Source organism: Myotis brandtii, unplaced genomic scaffold (assembly GCF_000412655.1).
Source record: "Myotis brandtii unplaced genomic scaffold, ASM41265v1 scaffold44, whole genome shotgun sequence".
Taxonomy (NCBI): Eukaryota; Metazoa; Chordata; class Mammalia; order Chiroptera; family Vespertilionidae; genus Myotis; species Myotis brandtii.
In genome coordinates this window covers 3,654,240-3,664,009 of record NW_005366833.1, presented here as the reverse complement: position 1 = coordinate 3,664,009, position 9,770 = coordinate 3,654,240, and the positions used below count along the sequence as shown (strand labels likewise).

Below are 9,770 nucleotides of genomic sequence, written 5' to 3'. Positions count from 1 at the left end.
TGTGTGGGTGTGTGTGTGTGTGTGTGTGTGTGTGTGTGTGGGTGTATCTATGTTCAAACCAATTTCTAATTTCTCTTTCACTAAATGGGTAGATAACAGCAAGTTGCCTAGATAACTAGAATTCCAAAGCGATTTTCTATCCATTAAAATTGGGGGAGGCATTGTTTTGATTTTTAATCTCTTAGAGAATTTGCTTTTATCTTTAAAGTCTTTATGTACAGAAATCAGTGAGGTAAATTATTACCTAAGTCAATTCTATTGAAGTGTTGAAAGATAAATGTAAAACCCTGAATGCTGATGCATGTGTAATGTATACTCCCCTGGTACTTCTTTATGAGGGATTGAAGGATAGGAGAGGAAATGAGTTTGGATGCTTAAAACCAGTCCCTAGTATCTGCTCCCGAGCAGTTGTGTTTGATGTTGCTGCACAAAGGGAAAGGGAGGGGGCAAGAGAAGGGTATGTTCTCCAAAGTGACTTTCCCAGGGGAATATGCAGCAAGCCATGTTCTGAATCATAAAGACTCACATTCTACTTCTCACCGTGGTTACAGTGGAGACCTATATAGTTTGCATATCCCAATATTGCTTATATGAAATTTGGGGGAAATTTATAGAGCAAAAGCAGTCTGTAAACCAGGGGTCCTCAAACTTTTTAAACAGGGGGCCAGTTCACTGTCCCTCAGACCGTTGGAGGGCCGGACTATAGTTTAAAAAAAACAACTATGAACAAATTCCTATGCACACTGCACATATCTTATTTTGAAGTAAAAAAACAAAACGGGAACAAATACAATATTTGTATTTGCATGTGGCCCGCGGGCTGTAGTTTGAGAACCCCTGATGTAAACTGTAAAACAAAGAGGGGTCCTTTTACAGGTAACAGCAGAAAGAAGAGACCTGAAGTGGGCACATCCAGCCCACGTATGTGGCTTTTTCCCCCCCCAAAGCAATCATTATTTTATTGTAGTCGGCAGACAATATTACATTAGTTTCAGGTGTACAACTTAGTGATTCAACGTTTATACATCTTACGATGTGCTCACCACACTGTCTAGTAACCATCTGTCACTGTGCAAATTTATCACAGTGTTATAGACTATTTCCCCTTCACCTTTTTCACCCATCTCTCCACCCCACACTGCTCCCACCCGTCTGGCAACCATCAGTTTCTTCCTTATTTGTATAAGTCTGTTTCTTGTCTTGATTTTTTTTAAAATTCCACATATAAGTGAAATCATGCTGTATTTTTCTTTCTTTGACTTCTTTCACTTAGCATAATACCCTCTAGGTCCATCTATGTGGTTGCAAGTCGGGGGGGGGGGTTCATTCCTTTTTATTGATGCGTAATATTTCATTGTAAATATGTACCATATCTTCATTAGCCATTCATCTATTGACAGACACCTCAGTTGCTTCCATATCTTGGCTATTGTAAATAATGTTGCAGTGAACATAGGGGAGCATATATCTTTTCAAATTAGTGTTTTCCTTTTTTTTATGTAAATCCCCAAAAGTGGAATTGCTGGGTCGTATGGTAGTTCTGTTTTAGTTTTTGAGAATCTCCATAATGTTTTCCACAGTGGCTGCTCCCATTTCTGGTCCCTCCAGCAGTACACCTCTCGCCAACACTTGTTACTTATTGACTTTTTGGTCTGAGGTGGAATCTCATTGTGATTTTCATTTTCATTTCCCTGATGATTAGTGATGTTGAGCATCTTTCCTATGTCTGTTGGCCATCTGTACGTCCTCTTTGGAGAACTGTCTCTTCAGGTTCTCGGCCCATTTTTTGATAGGATTGCTTATTTTTTCATTATTGAGTTGTGTGAGTTCCTTACATGTTTTGGATATCAACCTCTTACCGGCTATATCATTTGCGAATATATCCTCCTGTTCGGTAGGTTGTCTTCTTGTTTTGTTGATTTCCTTTGCTGTGCAGAAGCTTCTTAGATGAAGTCCCATTTGTTTATTTTTGCTTTTGTTTACCTTGCTCGTGGAGACATACCCAAAAATATGTTACTAAGACTGATATCAAATAGTTTACTGCCTATGTTTTCTTCTGGGCGTTTTGTGGGTTTAGGTCTTACAATTAAGTCCTTAGTCTATTTTGAGTTTTATTTTTGTATGCGGTATACATATGTGACTTTTTATTCCAGCAATCCGAGCTGGAAGTATCTGCTCTGGCAAGAATGCTTAGTTTGCCGAAAACCAAACCCAAATAAAGTCAGTTGTTTATTTTGCCCATTCTTTTGCTTGTCCTTTCTACTGCCCAACTTCTTGGGATTTTTCTCAATTTTGCTCAGGACTGCTGTCAGCAATAAATATGAATGACAGTATCTAACATGTAATGAACACTACAGTGACCAAGATGCTTTGCCTGCATTATCATACTTAATCCTCGCAGGGACGCTGTGCGATTACATTGTTCTCATCATCGCCAGCACTATCATCCCTATGTGGTAGCTCTGCGAAGCTCAGTAAGTTACCTAAGTGAAGTGAGAAAAGTCAGGATTATTACTGGTTTCTCTAGTGAAATATTTGATAAGGAAGGAGACTGAAACATGTGGAATTTCTTTTCTTTTTTTTCCTTTTAATTTAGGGCTGGTGGGGGAGTGTAGCTCTGGAGCGGTGCGTTCTCTGGGCAATCCGGAGCCCTGGGGATGGGGGTGGGGTGGGTGGAAGTCAGGGCTTGTATTTATTCAAAGTCTGCATTGATGAGATGAGATATCCTGGGGTCCCTCACTGACTGTTATCTTCCTTCCCTGCCCTCACTTCCATTCCCACGCTCAGAGGAAGGTGGGGCTTGGAGTTGGGGGAGGGGAGGGGAGGGGGGATTCCAACCTCCACCCTCTGGAGTCTCTGACAATATCTGTCTTCAAGGGTTTAGACATCTACTCCATTTGTCCCTAATTCATTGTCCAACTTGACTTCTCCTGAGATTTCTCTTTTCTCTTGTTCCCGAAATCTGACGATCCAGCTATAACCTTTCCTCTTCCCCTGTATCCTGCCTATGGGCCTGGGCACTGAGTTTGAATGCGAAGGAAAGCTCTCTCATTGCGGCTTCTGGGTTTCAGGGTATGGATTGTTCATGTACACAGGTATCTGGACCAGGCAAGGGAAGGCTTTTGTTTATTCTCGTCACCATGACCTCAGCAAGCCTGTAAGCAAATCTGATTAGAGGCTCAGTCGTACACAATTACTTTAATCACACTTACAGCTATCAAAATATATATACATTGTATCTGCATATACATGGCAGCACATATACATATATAAGATGCTCAGTATAGAACATTTAAAAATATAGATGTATAGCATTGTCTAAAAAAATAAAGCAAGAATTACTAGTAGTAATTTCATATAGTCTTTAAATTTTATATACAGGGTGTCCCCCAAAAAATGTATATACAGTGTATACTTTAACAGCTAATAGCTCAATTTTGAAAATGAAATATATTTTAATAAACACTGCCTTTATAATTATTCTAAGTTTGTGTATACATTTTTGGGGGGAACACCCTATATTTCACATAGCTAAGATTGTGCTTATAAAAATAATTTTACCTTTTCCTTTCCCATTTTGTATTATAAAACAAATACCCACTGTTGTTGGTTATTTTTTAAGGCAAATTCAAACAATGCAAAAGTGTATGCTCGTTATAAATATACTATTTTTGAAATGAAATTAACATGAAATTTACAGGCCTCAGATTAAGATGGGATGAAGAGGGCTTTATGGCAGCTAGTGAAGGCCTGTTACTAATCTTTCCCCTGAGAAAAAGATAAATTATTTGGGTAGTTTAGTAGGAGTTTTAAATGTGGAGTAATTGGTATGATTTTTATTTTTATTTTCCAAAGATACAGTATAATATTAAATACGTTATGCCCAAAAGAGGTCCTCCCACCCATCCCCCTGAAAAATCACTGCTTTGGGCTCCATAGAACTTGAGAAGAAATCCCATGAGAAGTTGGGGTCAGGGCACTGGCAAAGGAAACACTGTCCATGGTTTTAAGAATAAAACCAAAAAAAAGTAGAGCAGCTGAAAAAAAACACCACCTGGCCCACCGCGCCCTCGGCTGCAAAGCCATCTGACGACTGATCACCCCACGTCCAGGTCCCTGATTAGAGTTGCAATTGGATAAGGGACGAGTCACAAGTCCTTTTATATTCTGACTTCCCCAGTGTGTCCTTCAGTTAGATTGGATAAAAGGTGCTGATTTGAAAGTAAGAGCAGTTAGTTAATACTGTAATCTGTAAAATTTATTAGGATCCATTTCCGACATACAAAATGGGTAGAGGTTAGCTACATAGCAAGCACCCATGCCCATACCACCTCGCTTAATCAATATGGATAATATCACTCAGCACCTACCACGTGCCAGGCATTGTTCTGTGCACTGGGGACACAGCAGTGAACAAAACAGGCAGAAAGGATCTGATCTTCGAGGGGAAGTTGAGGTTTTCTGTGGACAGAGTCTGTAAAAGTATTTTGTTTACCTGAAATTCAAATTGAACTGCGTGTCCTCTGTTTATTTGCTAAGCCTGGCAACCTGACCTGTTGCATCTTTTTCCTTCCTGCCCACCCTGTCACTGTCAGTCGTTTGTCAGTGTGACCTCCTTTCCACCAGATCCTTCATCGGACTTCTGATGACTGACGCAGTTTTGTTTTTATTAATTTAAAACATTTTATTATGGTATCACTAAGAGTACCCTAAAGGCATTTTAAAAAATATATATTCTTATTAATTTCAGAGAGGAAGGGAGAGGGAGAGAGAGAGAAACATCAATGATGAGAGAGAATCATTGATGGGCTGCCTCCTGCACGCCCCCTACCAGGGATCGAGCCTGCATCCCGGGCATGTGCCCTTGACCAGAATCGAACCCAGGACCCTTCAGTGGGCAGGCCTACGCTCTATCCATGGAGCCAAACCAGCTAGGGCCCTAATGTCATTTTTTAATGTGATGAGAATGAGCATCATGATGGATTATGACTGTTCTCTTATAGCTAATTAGGAAGTACATGGGGGAGAGGGGTCTTTGGTTAGGAAAATTGCTGTATTTCTGCAGATTTTTCAGATGGGGACAGTCCACTTTTCCCTGAGTTTCTGAATCATGTTGTAAACTGGAGGCACTGATTGATACCTCTCTAAACACTAATTAATGTTGTGAAACGTTAATTAAGAGTTTAGAATCTCTTCAGAAGCCAAATAATAAGTAGCTTATTTGTCAGATGAAGATAATAATACCCGTCCTGCCTCCTTCACAGGATTATTGTGAGAAAAAAAAATGAAACACTAGCCATAAAAAACACTTTTTAAGTTGCAAGGTGCAGGTCCGATGTCAGAGGACATCACTGCCCTCCTGCTGCCTCTGCCGTGCGCTCCTGATCTAATAAACACCCGGGCAGGTGCCGTCGTGCCAGGGTTGCTATGGCACTGGGGCAGGAGCTGTGCTACTGTCCTGAGTCCAGCAGTTAAAGGAAACAAGTAGAGGAGCGCTATGGAGCGGTTTTTTATGCCTGCCCTCACCATCTTTTATTTTTGCGAATACTTGCCTTTACTAGTTTATTTGCTGTTTTGCCCTCTTTTGTTGTTTCTCCCTCTTTCACAGCCTAAATATATACATTTCCCCCCCGAGACAGATAACAGTATTTACTTATTAAAGTCTTTATTGAATTGCATGAAAATGCGGTTGTCATTTTAAATTAATAGAATACATTTCATGCGTGAGCCTGTCAGTCACTCGGCTCCAGGCTTTGTCTCCACGCTGATCTTCAAGGAGGTACAAAGGCCACTGGTACCCCCGGTCACTCGGAGCCAGAGGCTCCTGGCAGCGCAGGTGGAACGCCTGCAGCCCACTCTCGGTTGTGTAAATATTTTTTCTGGGCAGGAGTATTTCTCAAACAGAACTCTGAGCCCACTGCGGTGACCCTGACAGCAGGAACTGCCTGCTGTTTGTCAAGTGCAAGACCAGTTTGCACTGACTGGTCTGGCTGGAACCACCCTGGTGTTTTCTGAGGCCGCCTGTGGAGAGAGTCTCCGGGCACAGCAGAGGTGGTGTGTTCTCCGTGGCGAGTCCCCGGCGTGTCGTCCGCCTCGGCGCTGGTTCAGAGGCAGAGGGTGAGCTGATTAGAAACCGGGGCTGCTTCGGTTTGTGGGTAGCTGGCATGACCTTCCGGGGTCTCCTGGTTCCATGTGCAGAAGGAGCCAATGTGTGTTGCTACTTGTGCTTTGCATTCTCGCATCAGCGGTGTGTTCAGTGGCGTATCGGGAGCGCTGAGAGGGTGGAACAAAAACCTGTGAGAGCTAGAGGAGGGAGGGCGTCTTTTAGATTCTACCTGTCCAATCTCCCTGCCCGACTTTTAGGTGACAAAACACGACTTGTCCAGCTCACACAGTTAATGGCTAAGCCAGAAGTTCAATATGGAGAGCCTCTTTTCTTTGCTTACGGCATTCCGTTGACATTAAAATCAGAAGTGTGGTGTCCGTGAAGTTCTGATTAAACAGATCCAGGGGGAAGTATGTAATTTCAGAAAATGTATAAAACCCAGAAGTAGCATGGTTAAGAATAAAATGTCCTTTATGATAGGGGTTATGTTGCTAAGTTATTTTCTCTTAGTGTCAATTATTTTAGAGAGGCAAATTAAAATATATCTAATATCTTATATGCATTTAATAATTGAATTTAGTTAGATTGTGCATTTCATCTTTAAAAGAAACTGTTCGTTGTTCGTTTATTGAAGGCTAATTTCACACTGAAGTTTATCAGTGGAATAATTCATTTTCTCGCAGTTGATGGTGGATGAGAAGACAGTTACATTTTTTAAGTAAAAAGCCGTTATCCTTGAATTTCCTAGCGGTGGAAATGCCCAGACTACCTACAAACAGGAGACCTGGGTTTCGGTGCCCTGCCTGTCTGGTTAAACAAAACCCCAGGATGCATGCAGCCCCTTCAGGGGTTCTCAAGAGTCCCTGCCTGCTCGGGGCTTGCCTGTTTACAGGGCTTGAGTTTTCATCCAAGCCATAGGCCAGCTTCACCTAATACGCTTTCTTGCTCCAAACCTTGAGCGAGTCGTAATGGGTTAAGCGTCTGATTTCAGGCAGGTGATTATCTCTCCAGCCAGGCGGAGGCAGGTACTTCCAGCGAGTGTAGGAAGTATAGGAAGGGTAGGTGCGGGCAACAATACCCTCTGGTTGGAGACGTCTTCCTAGATGCTTGGTGGGTGCCAACAAGAAAGAAAGAACACCAAATGAAAACCCCACAGGGAGGTCCACTGTGTTGAGGACTTGAGCTGCTGCTGTCACTTGCATCGTGGGGCAAAGGATTAGAACAGCCCTTCCTCCAAGGACGTGCGTGTCCTGTGCCTGCTCACCCACAGACTTCCCATCGTGAGTATTGGCGTTGGCTTCTGATTGTGCACTTCCCCTCTTTCTTGAAGGACTTGGGTGAGCCAGCTCAGCCCATCAGAGTGTAACTCACCGGCTCCCTTTTCCAGGGTTTGCGTTCTTCCTGTGTGCTGGATAATTCCAGCTCATCTCCTCTGTATCGTTTCCGAGAAAGGTTTGTATGGGCTCAGGGAACCAGTGACCGAAGCTCTCGATTTCTGCTCAGGGGTCCTTTTCTATTTAAAAAAAAAAAAAAAAGCTGTTTGTTTTGATCTGGCACGAAAAATACTAGCAGAGTTCCCAAATTCAGAGGAGTAGTGAATTCTTGCTCTTTTCTGGCAACAGATTTTAATTAAAATTGCATTGAGGAGACTTCTCTAATAAAAACCTCAAGGAAGACGCAGTCGGGAAATCAGATTTGATAAGAGCCATTCCAACACGTCTCGAAATTCTAATTAAAAATAAATTGGTGTTCCCCTTTTTCCTCTCCTGGCTTCCCTGCGGGATGTTTTCGGAGTGAGCTGTGACTGGCTTACTCATTTCCAGATGCTTTAGGACTGTGCTCGTGTTTTAGAGGCAAAGCCTGGTTCTGCTTTGGGGTTGTAGTTCCCTATGAAGCCTGAAAATGAGTTTTTAAACTGTGCGGCCCATTTGTATATATAACCTTCGTGATCTCACAGCTTAAAAATAATAAGCATGCTGCTATTTTGAGGATTTGGGAAAAAAAATTGTGGCTAGATTTCTAATCCTAGCAGTTCTTGGAGCAAGCCATGGCTGAAAATTCAGGTTAAATAATATTCTATAATATTCAGAAGGCCTTTCTAACCAACAGGTAGAAAAGCAGAACTGTTGACATGTGGGAGAGCTGGTCCGAGGGACATGCTGTTGGAGTCATGGGGTTTGTTCTTATCCTGAAAGTTAAACCTTTGTACGACTCTTGCTCCGTCCTGTTTGTGACAAGCCCCGTTTGAGTGGTCCGGGACATTTCTCCCAGCTGGATCAAAGGTTGTGGCCGTGGTTGCAATTTGACATGTGAATCTTTACTTTATTAAGGAGCTGGTACTAGAGTAATAGTTCATGGAAGGCATTAGCTATTCATAGTCACAAGTACTGAGATTATTTTAGGTTCTTTTTCACAATTTTACTTACTTGGAAAAGTTTTCTCTCGAAGGGGGTCTTTTATATTTTGGACGAGATTTCTGTTAGGTAGCATCAAGAGACAGTCATGCGATTCTCTAAATTTAGTCTCACCGTGTTTGGTTTAGTTGATAAATCCCATCAGCTTTGCAGATAAGTTTGGGAAAACATTGATTCAGCTTGTCCTGCCCGGTTTTCCCATCCCTGCCCATGTTCTGGTGCCCTTTCCTCTGGCATCCACCGCCCATCAGGCTAAGGCACTAGGAGTGTTTCTCTCCGGAAGGCACATTTAAGAGTCTCCTGGAAGAAGAAAGAGAGAATATTCCCAGACTAGAAATATAAAAAGGGGAGACAGATGTGACCGTTCTAATAATCCATAATCCAGCTGCTTCATACCTTTAAAACCTTAGTCTGTGTGCATCAACGCTGGCGTTTTTATAACTAACACCCAAAATAGTTCACACTCACTCTCTCTGCTCTCAATATCCCCCTCATCTCATTCCACATACCCTCCAAGGTATGGCAATTTTATTTCCTTTCCCCCAGCATTTCAGATCCAGTGGCTGGGATGCTTTATTCAGATCAGGAGCGCACCAGGGACATGTTTTTGAGGCAGCCCGTTTGGCGTGGTCCCCTCCGACTGTGAGGACAAAGACGGGTTTGTCTTCTCTGGCCCTGGCAGAAGAGGCAGAAGACCTGCCGGCTCCATGCACCCTCACCGGGACTCCGCCCCTTCCAGGGGTGAATCAGCCCGATGAGACACTGGTTTTTATAGCACTCGGGGTGGAGACCTGGAAGTCTGTAGGCCGGGAGGGGAGGAGGGAATGGTTTGCATGTCAGACCAATGCAGCGGCAGCCTACAGGAAAACATTGCAAAACACCCAAGTCCTGTGCCACCAGATTTTTCCATTAGCACCACGCTTTCCACGTCTGCCCCAGGGACAGCTGTTTGGCCGTGTGAGGGGAAGCGGTCACATCACAAGCTCTGCCAGCCTGTCCCGTAAGGAATCCCAGCAGACCCTGAGCACTGCCTTCTGCACTCTCCTGCATCACACACACACACACACACACACACACACACACACACACAGTGTGATCTCTGAGGAAGGGTGCACAGACGTTCTTTGGACACTAGAAAGCTGCTGGAACTTACGCCACCTCTGGATACTGCTTTTAAGTGAAGAAACCCAAGACCAGAACATCTTCAGAAAGGTAGAGGGGACCCCGAGCCGGGGGCTTTTCCTCTGGGG

General features: G+C 43.3%; 1 protein-coding gene across 5 annotated transcripts in view; it reads left to right on the top strand.

Annotated features, from left to right (window-relative positions):
- The window catches only part of KANK1 (KN motif and ankyrin repeat domains 1), a 183,969-nt gene that overhangs the window by 105,839 nt on the left and 68,360 nt on the right, over nt 1-9,770 (top strand). The window contains exon 1 of one of the 5 annotated variants that reach the window (XM_005874463.2): nt 5,987-6,117. The exons of 3 other annotated variants lie outside the window; for them this stretch is intronic. The gene's annotated coding sequence lies outside the window, so the exon portion shown is untranslated. Of the gene's footprint in view, nt 1-5,986; nt 6,118-9,477; nt 9,733-9,770 lie in introns of those variants that run through there. One more of the 5 variants, XM_014546313.1, reaches the window with a different exon arrangement.